Below are 21,134 nucleotides of genomic sequence, written 5' to 3' on the forward strand. Positions count from 1 at the left end.
GGAATTATTTCTAGGCTTGTCTAACATGATTTTGATAATACGTGTGTTCTCCAAAATATATGACTAATATAGAGGCAAAAAATGAAGTAAGTTCCATTTAGATTTAAATCATTTACCTATGTCTTTTGGATGATGTGTTTTAAACAGACTTTCTGTCATAATGAAATAACTTAAAGCCTATAAAATTAACTTACATAATGTACTACAGAAGTCAGTCTACTTTTCAGTGTTGTTAGAAAGGTAAAAAAGAAAGGGAAGGTGGTTTAAAATAATTGGTAAGCATATCAGAACGGAAATGGTAAACATATGGAACTATTTTGATGTGGCATGATTTTTAAAATCCCAAATTAGTGCTGATCCTTAAAGACACAAAGAAAAAGTAAAATTTTGTTTGATTCATGCAATACTCAGAATCCTAGACAAATCACTGTATTTTAAAACAATGCAAAATGCTGTTGCTTATATGTAATATCGAGTTGGGCTCTTTTCTCAGATAATGTGTTGTTAGTAGGTTTAGTTTTTTTTGTTGTTTGTTTCTTTTATTTTAGTTGGGTTGGGTTATTGGGTTTGGATGTTGTTGTTGTTTCTATTTTTCTGGCTTATTTATTTATTTATTCATTTATTTATTTATTTATTTATTTATTTGTTTTTGGTCAACCTAACTCAATCTAGAGTCATCTGTGGATGAACTACAGCTGTGAAAATGCATCCATTTTATTGGCCTGTAGGAAGGTTTGCTGTGCAAATGCCTGGTCAGTGATTGATGTGAGTGAGCTAGTTCATTGTTGTTGCTACCACACCTGGGAGAAAAGGATAGTATGGTGTAAGACAAAGGCTGAGCATGTCAGCAGAGCAAACCAGTAAGTAGTATTCTCTAACGTCTCTTCTTCATTTCCTGCCTGCAGGTTTGTTCCTTGAGTTCTGCCTCTAAATTCTCTTCAGGGCAGATTATAGTTTACAATATAATACTGTAAATTAAAGTATACTTTATTATAAGATTACATGAACCTCTTTCTCCCCAATTTAATTTTGATTATGGTGTTTCACTAAAGAAATAAACTAAGACATATAATAATAGATAATATTTCTCTTTAACTACTAAGTAAGGCATAAGAAAGACAAGAGACAGACCTTCAGTGATACATCTCATTAACTTTTGAGCAAAATAATATCAGGGATGAGGGCATGTTCAGAGAATACATATTGGCAGGATTTTACATATCATTCTCAATGTTTTGTTGATTTGGAGTTGAAATAAATTACCTATCATACATAATCAATATGCTGGGTCTACAATAGTATATATAAGAGCATGCTACAAAACCTAAATTTATATTGTATGCTCTAGGGAAACAATATAATACTATTTTCAAGTAGAAAACTTTTAATAATCCTTGGCACTAGAGTAAAAATTCGTATTTCACATTGTGAAAAAAATATAAATTCTTTGGTTAGGATACATATTTGTTTTTATTTTTTCAAGGTTACTATTACAGTCACTATTATGGCATGGAGATACCCCTCGGAAGATGCACTTTATGTTGTATGAAACCAGAAGCATTTTTGGTAATTTCACAGTAGGTAAGTCACAGTATGGTGCCTAAACTTAGTTTTAACCAATCATAATAATTTCTCAAGATTAAAAATGCCTCCACAGACAGACATAATTGGCTAAGGATAAGAGATAGTTGGTTATCATAATGAAACATTGTTTGCACTGTTGAATTTCTCCTGCATCTTACTTTTTAAAAGAGAACTATAAATTGCTAACATATATGTAAAATTGATAACTATCACTAAATACTAGAGAGTATTATAAAAATAAATGGCTATGTTAACAATCCTCCTGAAAATGGATGTCAAAAAATTAATGAAAGTTCCATGTCAGAAATTGACAATTTACTGAAACCCATTTTACTGAATAGCCATTCTTTGGAAGAGAATTAAAAAAAATAATCTGTAACAGTATGTTCACTGAATTCAGTGGTGACCTAGTTCAGGTCCAAAGACAGTCAATTAGCCAAACTTCAAAAGGCAGTTCAAACATGCTGAAATGAACTCAACATGGACAATACATGGATTTCTGGCAGTTAGATCAATGTCAGCATAACCCAGGAACTCGTTATGATAGTTCCCTGGCTACCAAAAGGAGCAATTTGCTTTATCTCTAGCAAAAGGAATGTCTTGCTCTCCAATTAACATATTCCTATGATGCCTATGAGCATATCAAGTTCCATGCTAGCCACTAGGTTCTCCCATTCCCTACACAAAAAATGCCCTTCAAATCACCCATAGCTACCCTGGCCTCCCCCAGCTACTGATCCTACTTATAATCTAGATATTCTCACTAGGTATTCTTCATTGTCCATCTCCTGCTATTCTCCCATCTCTTACAGAAAACTCTGGTGTTGCCCAGAATGCTAGATATGTTTATTCTACCTTTCCTTTCTTTTTGCTGTGCATACTTCCAAATACCTCTGGCTGTTCTCTTTTTCATGCTACAATAAATCCTTTCCATATGGTGGAACAATCATGTTGTCACTTGATATAACTTACTTTCCATCCATGAACTTTCTCTCCAAATTTGTGAATTTCTGCATCTTTTCCTAGTCTGACTTCTGGTAGATGGACCCACCATCAGTGTATCACTTGCATTTCTCTTTGATTTACTTGGCCTTTCAAGCACAGGCTTGGATGGTGTATTTTCCACTTGTCTCTGGTTGTCCTCCATATTTTCTTCTCCAAGAAATCTTGTAACATGTTTTGCAGCTGGGTTCTCATAATTATTCTTAGCACCACTTCCTTTCACAGAATTAAGAATGTGTGAATTGTTCAGTGGTCCCCCTTTCCATGATGGAGATATTCTTTTTTCTCTTCCTGGTTTGACTTCATATTGTTCAAAGGTATTTGGCTGGTAATTAGGAGTATCATATCTAAGCATATTATGTATAGGGCCTTCTTTACCTGTTATCAAAATAAGAAGTAAGAAGGGATTCTAAATATCAAACACATCATAAAATACTTCTCAAAAATTTGTTTTATAACCTGCATAGGTCCTCTGCCTATATTTTATGGCTGTTACCTTTGTGTTTTTCAGGGAATACAAACATTGAGACTGGGTGTGATCCTGACTTCTTGCCCATTTTTTTTCTTACTATTGGGTTATTTTTGTCTGTCCTCGATATAAGGGATTTAGTACTGTCTTACTGTATCTTGTTTTGCCACGTTTGGTTGCTGTTTTTTGGAGGCCTGTTGTTTTCTAAAGGAAAACAGAGGCTGAGTATATCTTGGGGTAGAGGTGATGTGGAGTGGAGCTAGAGGAATATAAATAGGTAAAAATGTAATAGGGGAGTACTGTATGAGAGAATAATTTATTTTCATTAATAAAAATTCCACATGAAGAAGAACCTAATGAATTATATCATTCATGAATTAAAATCTTTCAGAATCAATGCATTTGCTTATATAAACAATATTAATTAAAAGAAGGAGAGTCCAAATTCATTTTAACAAGCTTAATTTGTTCCTGGATAAGTTTAGAAACGTCTTAGACAAAATCAAAAACTGCTTTTTTAAATTTTATTTTGAAAGGTTATCTCCACCAACAAAATAAGCCAATTTCAGTCAGGTAAAATGTTAAAATAATAAGCATGGAATCTTATGAATGTAGAGAGAGTGAGGAAAACCTGGAGGGGCTGGAGCTCAACAGCGAGAGCAAAAGAACCAAAAAATCTCTGCAAAGTGGTCTTTTCTGAGACTAATACTCCAAGGACCATTCTTAGAGATAACTTAGAACCCCTGCAGAGATGTAACCTATGGCAGTTTAGTGTCTAAGTGTGATCCCTAGAAATAGGAACAGGAACTGTCTCTGACATGAACTCAATGGCTGGTTCTTTGACACCTACTCCTCCCCCGATGGGGGAGCAGTTGTAGCCAGTACTGATGAGATCTGATAGGCTAAGGTCAGAGGGAAGGAGAGGAGGATCTCGCCTATCAGTGTACTTGGGTAGAGGCATGGTGGAAGATGAAGTTGGGAGGTGGGATGGTGGATAGAGATGAGTGAGGGGACTAAAGATGGGATAAAAAAATGAATAAAGTATAATTTATAAAAAAGGAATATTTCTTTTTAAAGGGAAAAATGTTTTAAAAAATAATTTAATTTTTTACAGCAGGTTTGGTTTCACCAGCTTCAGGGGACAAGACCAGATAAAGTCACACCCAGATTATGGGGGAGAGTGTTTTCATTGATTGTAGGGAAGGTACATGACATGTCTGCCACACAGTGGACTTGTCCCCATATTTGGAAGTACACTGGTTCCAACTCTCCAAGGTGAAATGAACTCCAGATAAGTACTGTCAATACACAACATGTTTCTCCTTACTTACTTCTCCCTGGGGGTGTGATCCTTCTTCCGCTCCCTGGTTTTGGGACTACCCTTCTCCAACAATCAAAGTTTCAAATGCACACCTAAGGCAAAATTTCGATGCCTACATTCCCTAAATTGCCTAACATCTATGTCTTTGAGCATCCTGTTAGGTCCAGGAGTTTCTTCATGAGCTGCACAGAGAAAGCAGGTGCTCAGGCCTAAACTCAAAGACTGCTTCAACTGCACTTCCCTAGCTGCAGGTGGTCCCACGAATGTTAGAGAGCAAGAAAAACAGCCTGCCCTTCCTGGACTTGAGCAACTTTACAGCTTTTGGAACCCTTGCCTCATTGATGATGACCAATGTCAGAACGAAGCAGTCATAAACAAATACTCTACCACTTGTTCATTTATGATCAACAAAAAGCTTGGATGGTGGGTTTTAGATGTAGGATAAGCAGCTGAGGTGCCTTTTGTAACCAGGTGAACCTGACTTCCAGGTTCTTCCAGCATCTCTCAGTCCCTAACCATTACAAGACACAGCTGACATACCCCACCCCCTATCCTGAAATGTCCAGCCTAGGGACAGGAGCTTCCTCATCTCCAGAGGCTCTTCACTATATAATCCAGATATTTTGCTTCCCTTCTCTCTTTCTACATTTCCTCTCTACTCTCTGCTTTCCCTCTGTACTTTCTCTGCACACACACACTTTCTCTTTGCCTCTGCATGGAGACTCACCTGGCTCCATTCATTGGGACCAGTGAATGTACCTAGAGTTGCTCCAGTAAACTTGCATGTAAATACTTTAATTTGCATTGAATTAGCTTGTTTCACAGGTAGAAATAAAGATAACCTAACACTCTTATAGGAGTTATCAAAAATCAATCAGTTTTAGTCCATGATGGAGATACTAATATGATCAAACAAATTATTGCAGTTACGGCTCAATACTAATGTTTTAGTTCAAGTTTCAATTTTATTTCCTTTTCATTAATTATTTATACTTTTATATGACATATTGTACCTTTTATTTCTAGGGTATCTTTCATAATACATGTATTTTTGGTAATGCATGGAATTGTTTTAACTACAAGTCTATTGTAGACAAAGGCAAATGAAAACAAAAATTGTAACTCATACTTTTACCAGGAATTTGAGTTAGCCAGAAAGTTTAGATCAGATGAAGTGAGTATGTATATCTACTACACTCCATATAATATCCTGTTAAAGAATTGTAGGAAAGGCTAGGGTAAGTTTGTGCACAGTGAGGTAACACTTAAAATGACCACCCCACTGTTGGAGAAAATGTAGACATGAAACAGAAAAATTCAGAGGCTTCTCAAAAGTGTCAGCTGGCAGTCAGCCAGGCAATCTCTCTGAAGCAGAGAAAATAGCAAAAATTATGGGATGGTCCTTCCAATTATAAGAGGGAATGTTGAAGAAGGAGAAGAGTTTGTTAGAGTAGGAAATAGCATAGCATGAGAACAGTGCAGGATCTGAGACATGCCAGAAAGCTAATTTGGAGCCTTAGATAATCATAATGGGTAAATGTTACTAGTTACCAGAGGGGCCTGGAGGTTGGTTGGGGTTTTGTTATGTAGTGACATGTATATGCCAACGGAATAATTGGACCTACCTGGCTGACAGAAACATTCCTAGAGTCTCCCCACTGGAATAAAGTAATATCTGTACTTACGTCTTGAATTGTATCAGCAAAATCATTTTTAAAATGTTAGACTATGTCCACTAGGAAGGAACATGAGGATCTCAACTGAGACTTATTAATGGAATACAATATATGAATTTTCTTTGGATGATGTTGTATTTATGACCTCTCAGAAGAAAAAAAAATGATAATATATAGCAAACCGCATATTAAGATAATAAGTATTTTTAAACATTGTGGGAATGCACACAGAAAGTGGACCAAAATGCTATCTCAAGCTGTTTATACTGGCCACCACAGAAATATGCTATTTCCCACACTCACATTGGGTAGAAGTACCTGGAAAATATTCTACTGAAACAATATTCCTTCTTGTAGAAAATTTAAAAAAAGTTTACTGATATACAATGTATTGGATTATTAGCATCTCATTGTTTAGCTCTAACTATATTTAATTCATGTTTATGATAACATTCAGAAGCTTCATGTCATGCATAGCCAAAGTTTCTAGAATATTACAATCAGTGAAAATTGAGGTCCCTTATTTTCAGTTTATACTTAATAATCAAAAGTTTTGGGGTCTCGTTTCTTCCTATCATCTGTCTTCTAGTAGCTGAAACTGAAATCATTGCTTTGGTTATGTATCCTTGTACTACTTTTGTCTTGGAAAATTTAGACTCAAACTGTGGGTTTTTGACTTGCCTCTCTTTGGATTCCAAATTATTTCATGTAAATTTCCATACAAATGACAAATGATCATTCTGTGATCATTGATTTTCTTTAGTAAAGATAACACTTTTTACTCATGTTGACATCTCAATTGTTTAAATTGCCTTGATCACTATGGTCATGTACAAAATTTGTTATCTCTACTTTTTTTTCGTTGTCATGCATTCAGATTGTTTGAAATCAAATAGTTGTTCTATAGTAGAATTAATAGTTGGAACAAAAGAAAAATAGTCTTCTCCATGTGACACCAAAAAACCAAAGGAAGTAAGAAAGTATCTAAATAACCAGATTTAGTTAAATGTAGTGTTTTGAAGATTCACTTCAGATGAAACTCTCAGAAAAAATGTAACATTTCTTAAGATTTTATATAGATTTAATGTTTATATATTATTTCTCAAACTCTACAGTCTAAATTTGTAAGAAAGGAGCAGTTTAAATTCATTTTAAAGGTCTAAATAAATTTATAGAAAAATCTATAGCAATTTATATAAAACTATACACCATTGGGAAGATATGCCAGAAGAGAAGTCTTAACAGTATATGCTAATACAACCAAACAAGCATATTGCAGTTAATATTCAATTCTGGTGGTTAGCTAAAAAATGCATTATTGTAAATTTTTCATTACTCTAAAAACATTACCCTTTATGTTCATGCATGTAGTGGTCTTTATAATACACATCCTTGTTTTAAGTGATGACTATTGTAGACAGTAGCAAAATGAAGCAAAGTTTAAATGCTTTAAATAATTTGAGGAATTCTTAGTGCTACGGTGATTTTAAGTTTAGAAGAATTGCTTATTAGTCCATATTATTAGAATAAACATAACATATACCTGCATGTAAGGACTCACAGAAGAACGAAACTATTACAGTAGACTATTCTTTAGATATATTTAAGGCAGTTTTCAAAAACAATGTTTTATGACTTTGGTTAGTAACATTCCCCATATTCAGTGAAAGAAAAACGTAGTACTATCTGTGGCTAGAGCAGTTTATTTTTCAAAGCAGACACTATTGACATATAGAACAGAGAACTATATTTAGAAAAAAAATCCTCCTAACTGTAGGAAGTTTGGTAATATTCTTGTTATCATCACACTAAAACACACTAGACATAAGAAACATCACATCCCCTTTCCTTGGAGTGATTATTAGCAATTGTATCAAAAACTTTAAGAACTGTTCCCCAGGAACAGGTAAGGTGGCTTTCAGTTCAGATCAACTTGATTATAGAATGTTATTACTTTGGGATATTGAAACTTTTGAATGTATCTGTTCTCAAAAAGAAGGCATAAAAAATTTAAACAAATATATTTAAAACATAATGAATACCAGTACCTAACAGAAAGTATGAAAGAGTAGTAGACTGAATAATTGCCAAAAAATTAATAAATAACAAGTCCAAACTGTTGTAATATTAGTTGTTTTTTATACAATATTTCCAGGAAGAAGCTTTTTTTTAATTGAAGAAACTTCTATATAGATTAGTTTTTGAATTTACTATGAGAGTTTAGTTTCTCTGCACAGCCTTAAGCGTAAATAATTTCTACATGGTTAATTTGATATGATAGACAATTTCTCTTGCTATGATTTTTGAATTGGTAATACTACAATCTCTTTAGTTGTTTTAAGTATGCTAATAACATTGTATATTTCACACTGGGAGAAAATTAGAAATAGTGAAGTTAGAGATAGATTAATCAGTATCAGTATTATTGACTCAGGTGTCTACATTGCTATACTGGAGAACACTGTCAGATATTTGGCAACTTTTAGCAAGTCTCTCCTTAACAGAATTGTCCACAATCACAATTATACCATGACTAACAATATTCTTCCCCATTTCAGATCCACTTGATTAGAGCTTTTCCAACATGGAGTTTGGGTACTGAGGATGTTGAATTCCTGAATTTTTGTAATAATGACAATGTAAGTTATAAAAAATGGCGGATATTGTAAGTCACCATATAAGACTTGTCAATATATACTAAGATATCACCTCATTAACAATAAAAATAAATTCAACTGTTCTAATTCACAGAATCATCGCAGTTCCTGGAGAAAATATTCTACTGAAAAGGTATTCATTGTAGAAGGTAGCTAAAGCCTGTGTGCTCTCCAGAAAGGGGTACATGAACTCTGTGGCTTCCTCCTAGAGGGTGCAGCCTTGCCAGGGCACAGAGAATGATGATGCAGCCAGTTCTGATGAGACCTCAGAAGCTAGGGTCAGATAGAAGGGGTGGAGACCTGGGTAAAGGGCATAGGCATGGAAGAGAGATGCTAAGTAGGATTGGGAGGAGACATGGGAGGAGGCTTCAGTGGGATGAAAAGTAAATAAATTATAATAAGTAAATAAAAATAAATTTCAAATGTTTGTACTGGTGAGTAATATTTTTAATCTGGTTTTGCTGAATTCTATAAATTATCTAATTTATTTTTCAAAGGATGCTAAGAAAACATACATTGTAAAGGAAGACAAGCATATCACTCCTTTCAGTAAATTTAGATGTGACTTACTTTCTATAGATGCTCCTTCTTTTGGAAGATTTGGGTGCGTGATTCTTGCATGATTTATGATAGGTGGACTTGCAGTCATTGTTTCAGATCTATGTTCTTCTGACACAAATGACCTTACAAATATTAAGTCATATTCAGAATTTTCAGTTTGTGTCTGGTTGTTCTCCATACATTCTCCTGCAAGAAATTTTGTTAAGTATTTTATTTGCTTTCTTAATTTTGGATTAAAGTCTTAAAATTAACTTATATCAAGATAGCACAGTTTCTTGAATTTCTCTGGTTTGTGACTTAAAAAATGTTGAGTTTTCTTTTTTCCTCTTGCAACATGTTTTCATATTCTTTCAGAAGACTAGCTAGATTTCTACAAAATTAAACAAGGAATATTACATAAGACCACTTATCTAGCTGGACAAATTAACATGAAAAGAAATTAAAAAGAACTCAAAAATGTAACATGAATTTTCTTAAAAAAATGCATACAGTTTGTTTATAAAGAGCATAGATTGATTACCAAGACTTGGCTATTTTACATAGTTTAAAATTTTCAAAATTAATACATTTGACAATACACAGCATAATTTTTAATTAATTTCTCTTTTAATTGCAATTTATTCATTTTGTATCACATCTGTAGCCCCCTCTCTAGAACCCTCCCAATTCTAGCATTCCTCCCTCATCTCTTCCTATGCCTTTCCCCCAGTCCAAAGATAGGGGCAAAAAACAAAAAAAAAAAAAAAACACAACAAAATAGACTAAGAACTAATCAGAAGAGACAGGGAACACTACATAGTCATCAAAGTTGAAAACAAAAATCTGCCAAGAAGCTATTGCTGTTTTAAGCATTCATATTCCAAGCACAAAAGTAACTGTCTTCATAAAAGAAATACTATTACAGATAGAAAAGTATATTGACCTCCACACAGTGGTAGTGGGAGGCTTCAGGACCTCACTCTCAGTAATTTACAAGTTATCCAGCCAAAAACTAAACCGAGAAAAGCTGTAGCTTAAAGATTTCACATGTACATAAGCTTAGCAGACTTTTAGAGAAGATTTAACCCAAACTCAGAATATACTTTCTTTTCAATAGCTCATAGAATTTCTTCCAAAATTGACCAAAGTCTTGAAAATAAACAAGTCTCAACAGTAAGGAAAAAATTTAAATCATACCCTATACCCTACATAACCACCACAGATTAAAACTACATGAAAACAAGAACAATATCAGTTTAAAAACATGTTGAAAGTGAGCAACTCACTACTGACACAAAATTGATTCAAGATAGAAATTAAGAAGGAAATTAAAAACTAAAACCATTTTTTAAAAAAATTGAAATCAAGTGAAAATACTATTTACCCAAATAGATAAGACACAGGAAGTCAGATTTAGAATCAAATGCAAAGCACCAACTATTTACATATAAAATCTGGAGAGATCTCATATGAGCAACTTAATGACATACTTTAATGCAATGCAATGAAGAGAAAAACAAAATCACAAAGGAGTAGGAAGCAAGAAATAATCAAACTTACAGATGACATCAAAAAAACAGAATGAAAAAAAAACAATGCAAAGAAAATAGGTAAGTTTGATACTTAGCCAAATTAACACTAACATATAGAGAGAATATCCAAATTAATAGAATTACATATTAAACATGGGAGGAAAAACACACAACAAAAAAACCCAGAGAATTGTAAGGACATATTTTAAAAGTCTGTGCTCCAAGAAAAAGATAACCTGAAATAAACAGATAAACTAATATACAGCCTACTAAATTTAAATCAAAACTGGATAAGTAATTATATTTGACCTAAATTAGTGCCTCAAGTCAAATAGAGGCACTAATTAAATCACACAACCAACAAAGGTTAGAGAGAATTAGATTTAACACACACTATTACAGGGCTTTCATATAAATATCATTGCAGATATCTCTAATTATTCTGCAATATAGAAAGAAAAAATACAAAGTGTAATTTTTTTTCACAAGGACACAATAACCTCAATACCTAATCCACACCAAGACCCAACAGGGAAGAGTATAGAGCAATTTCTGTTAAGAACATATATTAAAAAAAAACACATTTAAAATATTTCAGCCCTAATTCCAGTAGCATATAGAAAGATTATGCACCATAATCAGCTTGGATGCATACCAGATTTATAGAAAGACAGATGGAGAAACTCTCCCTGGAGGATTAAATGGAAAACGAAGAAAGAATGGTTAAGGCTGGGAGTATGAGAAGAGATAGCTAAAACCAAGGGTGAATTGAGGGTTCATATAGAACTGCTTTATAAAATATATTCACATGTGACAGGAATCAAAATGCAATCACCAAATAATGGGGGAGACACATCTCAACTAGCTACATCTTGCCACCAAATGAAACCTTCAGCACCAGGAATGTGTTATGTCTAATTGAGTTCTTACCAAAGTGTCCCAAAGAGAAACTCAGGTAACTCAGGCTGTCTCTGGCATTATCCATTGCTCTCCACAAATGAACAGTAAGGCTGCATTGCTGCATTGCTGAAGACAACTCCTACATATGTCACTGAACATGGAGAAGTTGAGCTCCTGGCAACTGAGAACCTTCATCTCTACTGACTAGTGTTCAGTGTACTGGAAGGTACTGTGCATGGGTCTGAGGCAGTTGGGTTTGCAATTCAGAGTGGGGATATGGACAGAAGCCTCACACTTAATGCAGAAATGATCTCTGATTGCTAATCCCTTCCAAGGGAAAGTGAGTTTTCTCCAATGCTGTCTAGCTAGTTTTACCAACCATACTTAATGGCAGGCCCCATGCCTAGAAGTAAATAGCAAACATAAATGATCAATGTATTTTTGGAGGTTTGTTTATCTCATAATGCCTTGTTTGAATTATTTTAACCTTACATGTTATTTGTCTATATGTTATAACCTATAATTTTGTGTTTTTATGAAATTTCTGTGTAAATAAAAATGTTTCTGTGATAGCTGTGTTTCTTTAATGTATTTCTTTGAGGTTTCTATTAGTATTGGTTTGTTTTTATCTGTTCCTGTGTTTCTTATTATGTTTATATTGTTGTTTTCTTATATTGTTAACTGCTTACTTATGAGAGACAGAAAGGAAGTGTTTGAGTGTGTGGGTTTAAGTGGTCAGGAACATCTTAGAGAAGTTGTAAAAGGCGAAACTACGATCAGAATATATTATATAATAACTTTTTTTTTCTTTTAAAAAGTGAGGAATTGAACATAATTTATGACCCAGGGATTTTGCAGTATTAACCATACAGTAAAGAATGAAAGCAATAGACACTAGAACTAGTTTAAGCAAATGCATTGCATAAGAGTCTTTTCAAGCTCTAAACTATTCAGTTAATCTGTACTGGAAACACCACAGTAATAACTAAGCACAATTTCTCAACTATTGTACCAATGTTCTTAATACATACACAAAACATTTAAATTTTACAATGCTGCTTAATCAATATTATAAAATAATTCCAATATCATTATACAATTGAAGGAATTATTTATCATTTATACCAAATAAATATATAGCTTTTAACTTGAAAGGATGAGGAATATAAAAAAGTATGTCTAATTACCAAGTTTTAGATAACAAATCAGAGTACGTATTGTCATAGGAGGATTCGGTGCTAATACTCTATTAACTTACTAAATAGGTAAATATTCTAAAGATGATTATGTTTTATTTCAAAAATTTAGAAAGGAAAAAAATAAGTATTTCAATACTTTACATGTAATCCAAATAACACAATAAGTGTAATAGTAAATTTAGGTTAAAACTTGGAAAAGGTTGACAATAAAATACTATACAATGTATCAATTTTCCTACTTCCACCTTTTTTTTCAAAATCTCTCTCAACTCAGTAAGTGGTTTTTCTCTTGACCCTCATCTTTCGAAATACTCAGGCTATGTGCTGAAGAGTATTGAAACTCTCTGCTCCTACCTTCTCCTGAATGACACTTGGGTGCACTCTTGCCTGAATATTTAGATTTAGATTTCTTCATGCTTGATCCAGGAAGATTCCTGAAACTTGAATGAGACCTGTCTCATGGAACCAGCTATTGCCTGGACACTGAGAACATGGTCTTGGATACTTTGTTTGTTGATGATCTCCTTTGAAAGCTATATTGAGACTGAGCCAGGGATTGTGAGTGGCCTGGAGAAGATCTGGTATGATCTATGGTTTGATACCAGTGGTGGGACAAGAATGCTGTGTCACCTTGAGGACGGAATTTATGATTGTCTTCCTCATAATGTTTTTGGCCTCCCTTGCTACAGTCAGGTTGAGAGTACTGTGGATCCATTTTGTAAACCATCTGTAACTTTAGTTTATGTCCATCTAGTAAAAACCCATGTAGGGGATCGATGGCATCCTTGGCATCACGTTTGTTGTGGAAATAGATTAAGGAAACCAATATGGACTTTTACTCAATGGATTTGGGTGATGTTTACATCACTATCAGGCCCATCATGCTCAAAGATATGCCTCAGGGTGCAGCATGAATTGTGGTTTGCCAGATTTTCAACCTTGAAGGAGATCATTCTCTCCACAAAGGGAAGAGGATGACTGTTACTCATGGTCTTCAATACCTCCGTTTAGAATACTCTGAAATGAGCAGATTTAAGCTCCAAGAGAGATGAAAACTCTGCAACCTTTTTCTTCCAATCGTTTGACTACAATTCCTTTCACTTGTATTTGCACAGATATTCTAGAATGTTTCACAACAGCCTTGTCCATCAATAGAGCTACAACCATTTAAGAAACAGAGCAATATAAATGTGAACCAGTTATAAACAAGTGATATAATCAAAACAATTTTTTTCACTTTTGCAATAAAATTCCAGATGTGCTATATCAATAAAAGATTAGAATGTTTACTTGTAACATAATCATTAACTTTTATTTTTCTAACATGGAATGATGTTAAAATGATAGTAAAGTTTTTATTCCCTCCATTTACTAATATATATATATATATATCAACAATATATAGAAGGGGATAATGAATTATAAAAATAATTTTCTCGAAAAGAATTTGGAACAATTTGGGCAATCACTATTCTTTTACTCATTTTAAGATAAAAATATTCAGGTCTTTATTCCACTTGCACTTGATTTTCATGCACGGTGATAAATATTGATGCATTTTCATTTTTTCATAGGTAGAAATCCAGTAAAACCTGCACCATTTGTTGAAGATGCTGTCTTTTATACATTGTATGGTTTTGGCTTCTTTGACAAAAATCAAAAAAGCATAGGTGTGTAGGTTTATTTCTGGGTAATCTATTCACTTTCATTGATCCACCATCGTGTTTCTATGCCAGTACCATGCAGTTTTTATAACAATTTCTCTGTAGTCCAGTTTGAGCTCAGGGATGGAGATATCTTCTGATGATCTGTTGCTGTACAGGATTGTCTTACAATTCTGAGTGTCTTTGTTTTCCATATTAAATTGACAATTGTTCTTTCAAGGTCTGTAAACAATTGTATTGGTGTTTTTAATTTTATCAATTACAATTTATTCACCTTGTATCCCGTCTGTAGCTCTGTCTCTCCTCCCCTCTCAATACTACTCTCCTTCCCCCATCTCCACCCATGTCCCACGAAGCCCACCAACAGGGGAGGTCCTCCTGTCTTTCCTTCTATTCCTAGTCTATCAGGACCTATCAGGAGTGGCTGCTTCTTCTTCCTTGTAGCCTGGAAAGGCTGCAGACTCCTCAGGGAGAGGTGATCAAAGAGCAGGCCAATCAGTTACAGTCGTTGTCCCCATTACTATGGAACTAACTTGGACACTGATTTTCCATGGGTTACCTCTGTTCAGGGTTCTAGGTTACCTCTAAAACATACTCCTAATTGTCTGAAAACATGCCAGATTAATTTCCAAAGTGGTTGTAAAAGTTTGCATTCCCACTAGTAGTGGAGTAGGGTTCCCCTAACTCCACATCCTCTCCAGCATGTGTTGTCAATTGATTTTTTGATCTTAGCCATTCAGATGGTTGTTAGGTGAAATCTCAGGGCTGATTTGATTAGCATTTCCCTGATGACCAAAGACATGATGGGAATTACATTGAATCTCTACATTGCTCTTGGTAGGATGGCCATTTTCACTGTTAATCCTACAGATCCATGAGAATGGGAGATCTTTCCATCTTCTGATATCTTCCTCAGTTTCTTTTTTCAGAGACTTGAAGTTTTTCTCAAACCAGTCTTTCACATGCTTGATTAGGGTCACACAAGCTATTTCATGTTATTAGTGGCTATTTTAAAGGGTGTTTCCCTCCTAATTTCTATCTCACCCCTTTGGAATTTCCTATATGGGTGGGCTACTGATTTTTTTGAGTTAATTTTGTATATAGCCACATTGCTGAAAGTGTTATCAGCTGAAGTTGCTCTCTAGTTGAATATTTGCCGTCACTCATGTATACTGTTATATCATCTGCAAAAAGCGATACTTTGATTTCTTTCTTTCGGATTTGTATCCTAATGATCTCCTTTAGTTGTCTTATTACTCTAGCTTTGACTTCAAGTACTTTGTTGTAGAGATATGGAGGGAGTGGGCAGCCTTGCCTTGTCCCTCTGTTCAGTAGGATTGATTTATATTCCTCTCCATTTAGCTTGATATCAACTATAGGTATGCTGTATATTGTCTTTAATATGTTTAGGTATGTGCATCAAATCCCTGATTTCTACAAGACTTTAAACATGAATGGTTGTTGGATTTTTTCAAATTAATCATTTATATATTTATTCATTTAATTATTTATTTATTTATCTATTTATTTATTTGCATCTGAGGAAAATTATACTAAAGTCTGTACAACTAAAGAAGCTGAGAAAAATAAATGGACATAGGAAGAGGGAGAAAACAGGCAACAGGACAAGAGCTTACGACAGAGGCCCATTGAAATGCTTTACATAGCAAGGTATTGAAGGAGATGCTGAGAGTCATGGTCCAAATCCAGGCAGAGTGCATGGAATCTTTTGAAATAAATGGGGAGAGAGGAAGTCTTAGAGGGTACAGGAGCTTCATGAAGAGAACAACAGATCACAAAATTCTGACCAGATACATATTTTCTCAGACTGATATGCCAACCAAGGGCCATGCATGGAGATACCCAGGAACACCCAGAACCTGTGCACAGCTATAGCCCATGGCAAGTCTGTATCCAAGTGGGTGTCCTAGTAATAGAAACAAGGACTGTCTCTGACATGACTGGCTCTTTGTTCACCTCCCCCTGAGGGAGGATCAACCTTACCAGGCCACAGAGGGAAACAATGCTGCCACTCCTGATGAGACCTGATAGGCTAGGTTCAGATGGAAGGGGAAGAGGACCTCCCCTATGAGAAGAATAGGGAAGTTTCCTAGTCTTTGGGAGGGAGGGGCCTACAGCTGGGATTCAACGTGAATAAACTAATTTATAAAAACTTACATAAATTTTTTAAAAGTAAAAAAAATGAACAGATAAATATTATTTTCTTCTTTGTTTTTATTGACTTATATATATTGATATTTAATATCATATATTTCATATATCCATATATATTTTTTTATGTATATAACATTGGATTTCATGAAACTCACCTTGTAAAGCAGGGTAACCTTGAACTTCCAAGGTCCTATCGGCCTCTTCCTTCCAAGTGTTGAGATTAAGAATCTCTAAGATCTTTAATATATATGAACTCTCTGAACTGAACTACAAAATATGTTTTTACAATGATAGGAGTGGAAGCATATGCTCACACATGTTAGCCAAGTGCTGTACCACTATCCTACACATTTTAAATAAATATACTTAAATAAATGCAACATAAATATTCAGGCAAGCAAAACCTGGTAAAAAATAGATTCCCTGAATTTGTAGCTTTCCATCTTCTTGGATACAACAATTTTTTAAATTTATTTACATGATCCTATGTCGGCTAAACCAAATCAGTTAACGACTTCTTTCAGTTAAGCACCAGTATTTCTTTACAATGACTATGATGATTATGCTGTTTTAAGTCTACATAATAACAAACTTGCAAATAGTGATGTTCTTATCTAATGAGAGTTCAAAAGTGACTTAACAAGGTTAGCAAGAAGTGGAACTTACAGCTTGTTTGTTTTTCTTTGCCTCCAAAGTTCTTGTAGAGAAGTAAATATTCATAAAAATTAAAGATTATTGAAAGAAGTAAGTAAAAGAGTCTGAGAAGGCAGGTGATTCATGTTTACTAAAATATAGCCGAGTTAGGTTTTTCAATAAAAGTTTTTGTCATGAACAAAGATCATTTAGTGCATTACAGTGAAACTTCTTATCCAACTAGATCTTCTGTATAGGTTCTTAGTTTGACAGATAATATAATTTAAAAAAAAAATGTACTAATCATTGGACTGGAAAGCTTCATTTTAAATATGGAGAAAAAATATAATTCAAACATGCTGAATATATCAACAATTGATGAGGAAAGCAATTTGCAAGAGAAGAAAGTATAAAAACTATAATTTCTGAGCTAGAAAACAAAAACTTGTAAACTCAACATTGAAATGAAATAATTCCATTGAGTGAGCCAGGCCAAAAAACAAATCAAAACAAAACAAATCAAATCAAAACAAAACAAAACAAAACAAAAGAAAACAAAAAGTCCCATATGTCTGAATCAGCAAGATTTAGGATTATGGCCTTTGTAAAGAAAAGAGATGATAGGGATAAAAGAAAAAGGTGTTATAAAAGCCAAACTGTTTAGCCATGAGTATTTAGGCAACTGCCTCAGACAAGGTGGTTTGGGGTCTATACTTATATTCAGTTAAGTAAAGAGATTATTTATGCCTTAAAGTTGCATTTTTATTTATTTGTGTATCAGGGTATGATTATGTATACCACAAATGTGTAGATACTCAATGATGCTGATGGGTATATGTCTCCCTGGAATTGGTAATACAGACAGCAGTAAGCTGCCAATGTGTTAAGTTGGGAACTGAACACAAGTCCTCTATACAACATTAAATGCAATTAACCGTTGAGCTCTATGTCCAGCCTCATTTCTATCAATGACTGATCACGTCACGAAAACTATGTTTTTTACAATAAATACATTATTATTATTATTATTTAATACAATTTATTCAATCTGTAAACCAGCTGTGGTCCATTCCCTCATCTCTCCCCAAACACACCTTCCCTCACTCTTCTCTTTTTATGCCCTTCCTCTAGTCCACTGATAAGGGAGTTTCTCCTCCCTTTCAATCTGACCTTACCCTATCAGATCTTTTCAGGGCTGGTGCATTGTCTCCCTCTGTGGCCTTGCAAGGCTGCATCATGCAGGGGGATGTGTTCAAAGAGTATGCCACTGAGTTCATGCCAGAGAAGGAGCTATGTGCTGCCTTCCTGAAATATCTTTCTTCATCCTCAAACAGATGGTTTTAGCGCAGAATTCTCCCAAACATTCAAAGAAGTGCTAACACCAGTACTCTTAAAACTATTCCACAAAATAGAAACAGAAGGAAAACTACCCAACTCATTCAATGAAGCCACAGTCACCTTGGTACCTAAACCTCACAAAGATCCAACAAAGAAAGAAAATTTCAGGCCAATCTCCCTCATGAACATTGATGCAAAGTATTCAACAAAATAATTAACAACCGAACCCATGAACACATCAAAGATACCATCCACTATGACCAAGTAGGTTTCATCCCAGGTATGCAGGGGTTGTTCAATATACGGAAATCCATCAATGTGATCCACCACATAAAAAACCTGAGGAGAAAAACCACATGACCGTCTCCTTAGATGCTGAAAAGCCATTTGACAAAATCCAGCATCCATTTATGTTTAAAGTCTTGGAGAGATCAGGGATACAAGGCACATACCTGAACACAGTAAAGGCAATTACTATACAGCAAGCCTATAGCCAATATCAAACTCAATGGAGAGAAAATTAAATCATTTCCACTGAAATCAGGGACAAGGCAAGGCTGCCCACTCTCTCCATATCTCTTCAACATTGTTCTGGAAGTACTTGATAGAACAATATGGCAATTGAAGGAGATCAAGGGGATACAAATTAGAAAGGAAGATGTCAAACTATCACTATTTGCAGATGATATGATAGAATACCTGAGTAACCACAAAAATTCCAGTAAAGATCTCCTACAGCTGACTAACACCTTCAGCAAAGTGGCAGGTTATAAATCTAACCAAAAAAAATAAAATAAAATCAGCACCCCTCCTGTATACAATAGACAAAAGAGCTGAGAATGAAATTAGGGAAACAACACAGTTCACAATAACCACAAAGGACAAAAAGTACCTTGGTGTGAACCTAAAAAGCTAGTCAAAGACTTGTATGAAAAAATTTCAGTATATGAAGGAAGAATTAGAAGAATATATAGCAGATGGAAAGTTCTCCCATGCTCAGGGCTTGGCAGGATTAATGTAGTAAAAATGCACATCTTACCAAAAGCAATCTACAGATTCAGTGCAGTTCCCATCAAATAACCAACACAATTCTTTACAGGCCTTTAAAGAAAAATTTTCACCTTCATATGGAACAACAAGAAAACCAAAATTACTAAAACAATTCTCTACAATAAAAGATCTTTAGGGGTTAATACTATCCCTAATCTCAAGTTGTAATATCCAGCAACAATACTAAAAACTGTGTGGTACAGGAATTGAAACAGACTGGTGGATCAATGGAATCAAATAGAAGACCCTGACATAAATCCATAGACTTACGGACACCTGATATTTGACAAAGATGTCAAAAACATTCAATGGAAACAAAACAAAACAACAACAACAACAAAAAAAAAAAAAAAAAAAAAAAAAAAAAAAAAAAAAAACAGGACCTTCAACAAATGGTGCTATTCTAACTGGATGTCTACAATATAAAAAAATTCAAATAGATCCATATTTACCACCCTGCACAAAACTAAAGTCCAAGTGGATCAAAGACCTCAAAATAAAACCAGAGACACTAAACCACTTAAAAAAAAATTGGGGAAGAACCTTAAACTCATTGGCACAGGAGACACCTTCCTGAACTAAACACCAACAGCACAGACTCTAAGAACAGCAATCAATAAATGAGACCTCCTGAAAATGAAAAGCTTCTGTAAAGCAAAGGACCCTGTCATCAGAACAAAACGACTGCCTACAGATTGGGAAAAGATGTTCACCAACCCTATTTCTGACAGAGGACTAATATATCCTGTATACACAAAGAACTGAAGAAGTTAAACAACAACAAATCAAGTAATGCAATTAAGAAATGGAGTACGGAGCTAAATAGAGAATTGTCAATGGAGGAATATCAAATGGCAGAGAAAAAGTTAGAGAAATATTCAATTTACTTAGTCATAATGAAATGCAAATCAAAATGACCCTAAGATTTCACCTTACACCCATCAGAATGGCTAAGATCAAAAACTCAAGTGAGAACAATATGCTGGAGGTTGTGGAGAAAGAGGAACCCTTCTCCACTGCTGGTGGGAATGTAAACATGTATAACTACTCTTGAAAACAATTTGGCAGTTTCCCAAACAACTAGGAATAGGGTTTCCTCAAAATTCAGCTACACCACTCCTAGGCATATACCCAAAATAGCCTCAAGTACACAATAAGGACCTGAGCTCCTCCATGTTTGTAGCAGGTTGACTTGTAATACCCAGAAGCTGGAAACAGCCCAGGTGCCACTCCGCGGAGGAATGGATAGAGAAATTGTGGTTCATCTACAGAATGGAATATTACTTAGCATTACAAAACAATGAAATCATAAAATTTGTAATAAACTGTGAGATCTGGAAAAGATCATCCTGAGTGAGGTATCCCAGAAGCAAAAAGACACACAGGGTATATAC

This window comes from Meriones unguiculatus, assembly GCF_030254825.1.
Source record: "Meriones unguiculatus strain TT.TT164.6M chromosome X unlocalized genomic scaffold, Bangor_MerUng_6.1 ChrX_unordered_Scaffold_31, whole genome shotgun sequence".
NCBI lineage: Eukaryota > Metazoa > Chordata > Mammalia > Rodentia > Muridae > Meriones > Meriones unguiculatus.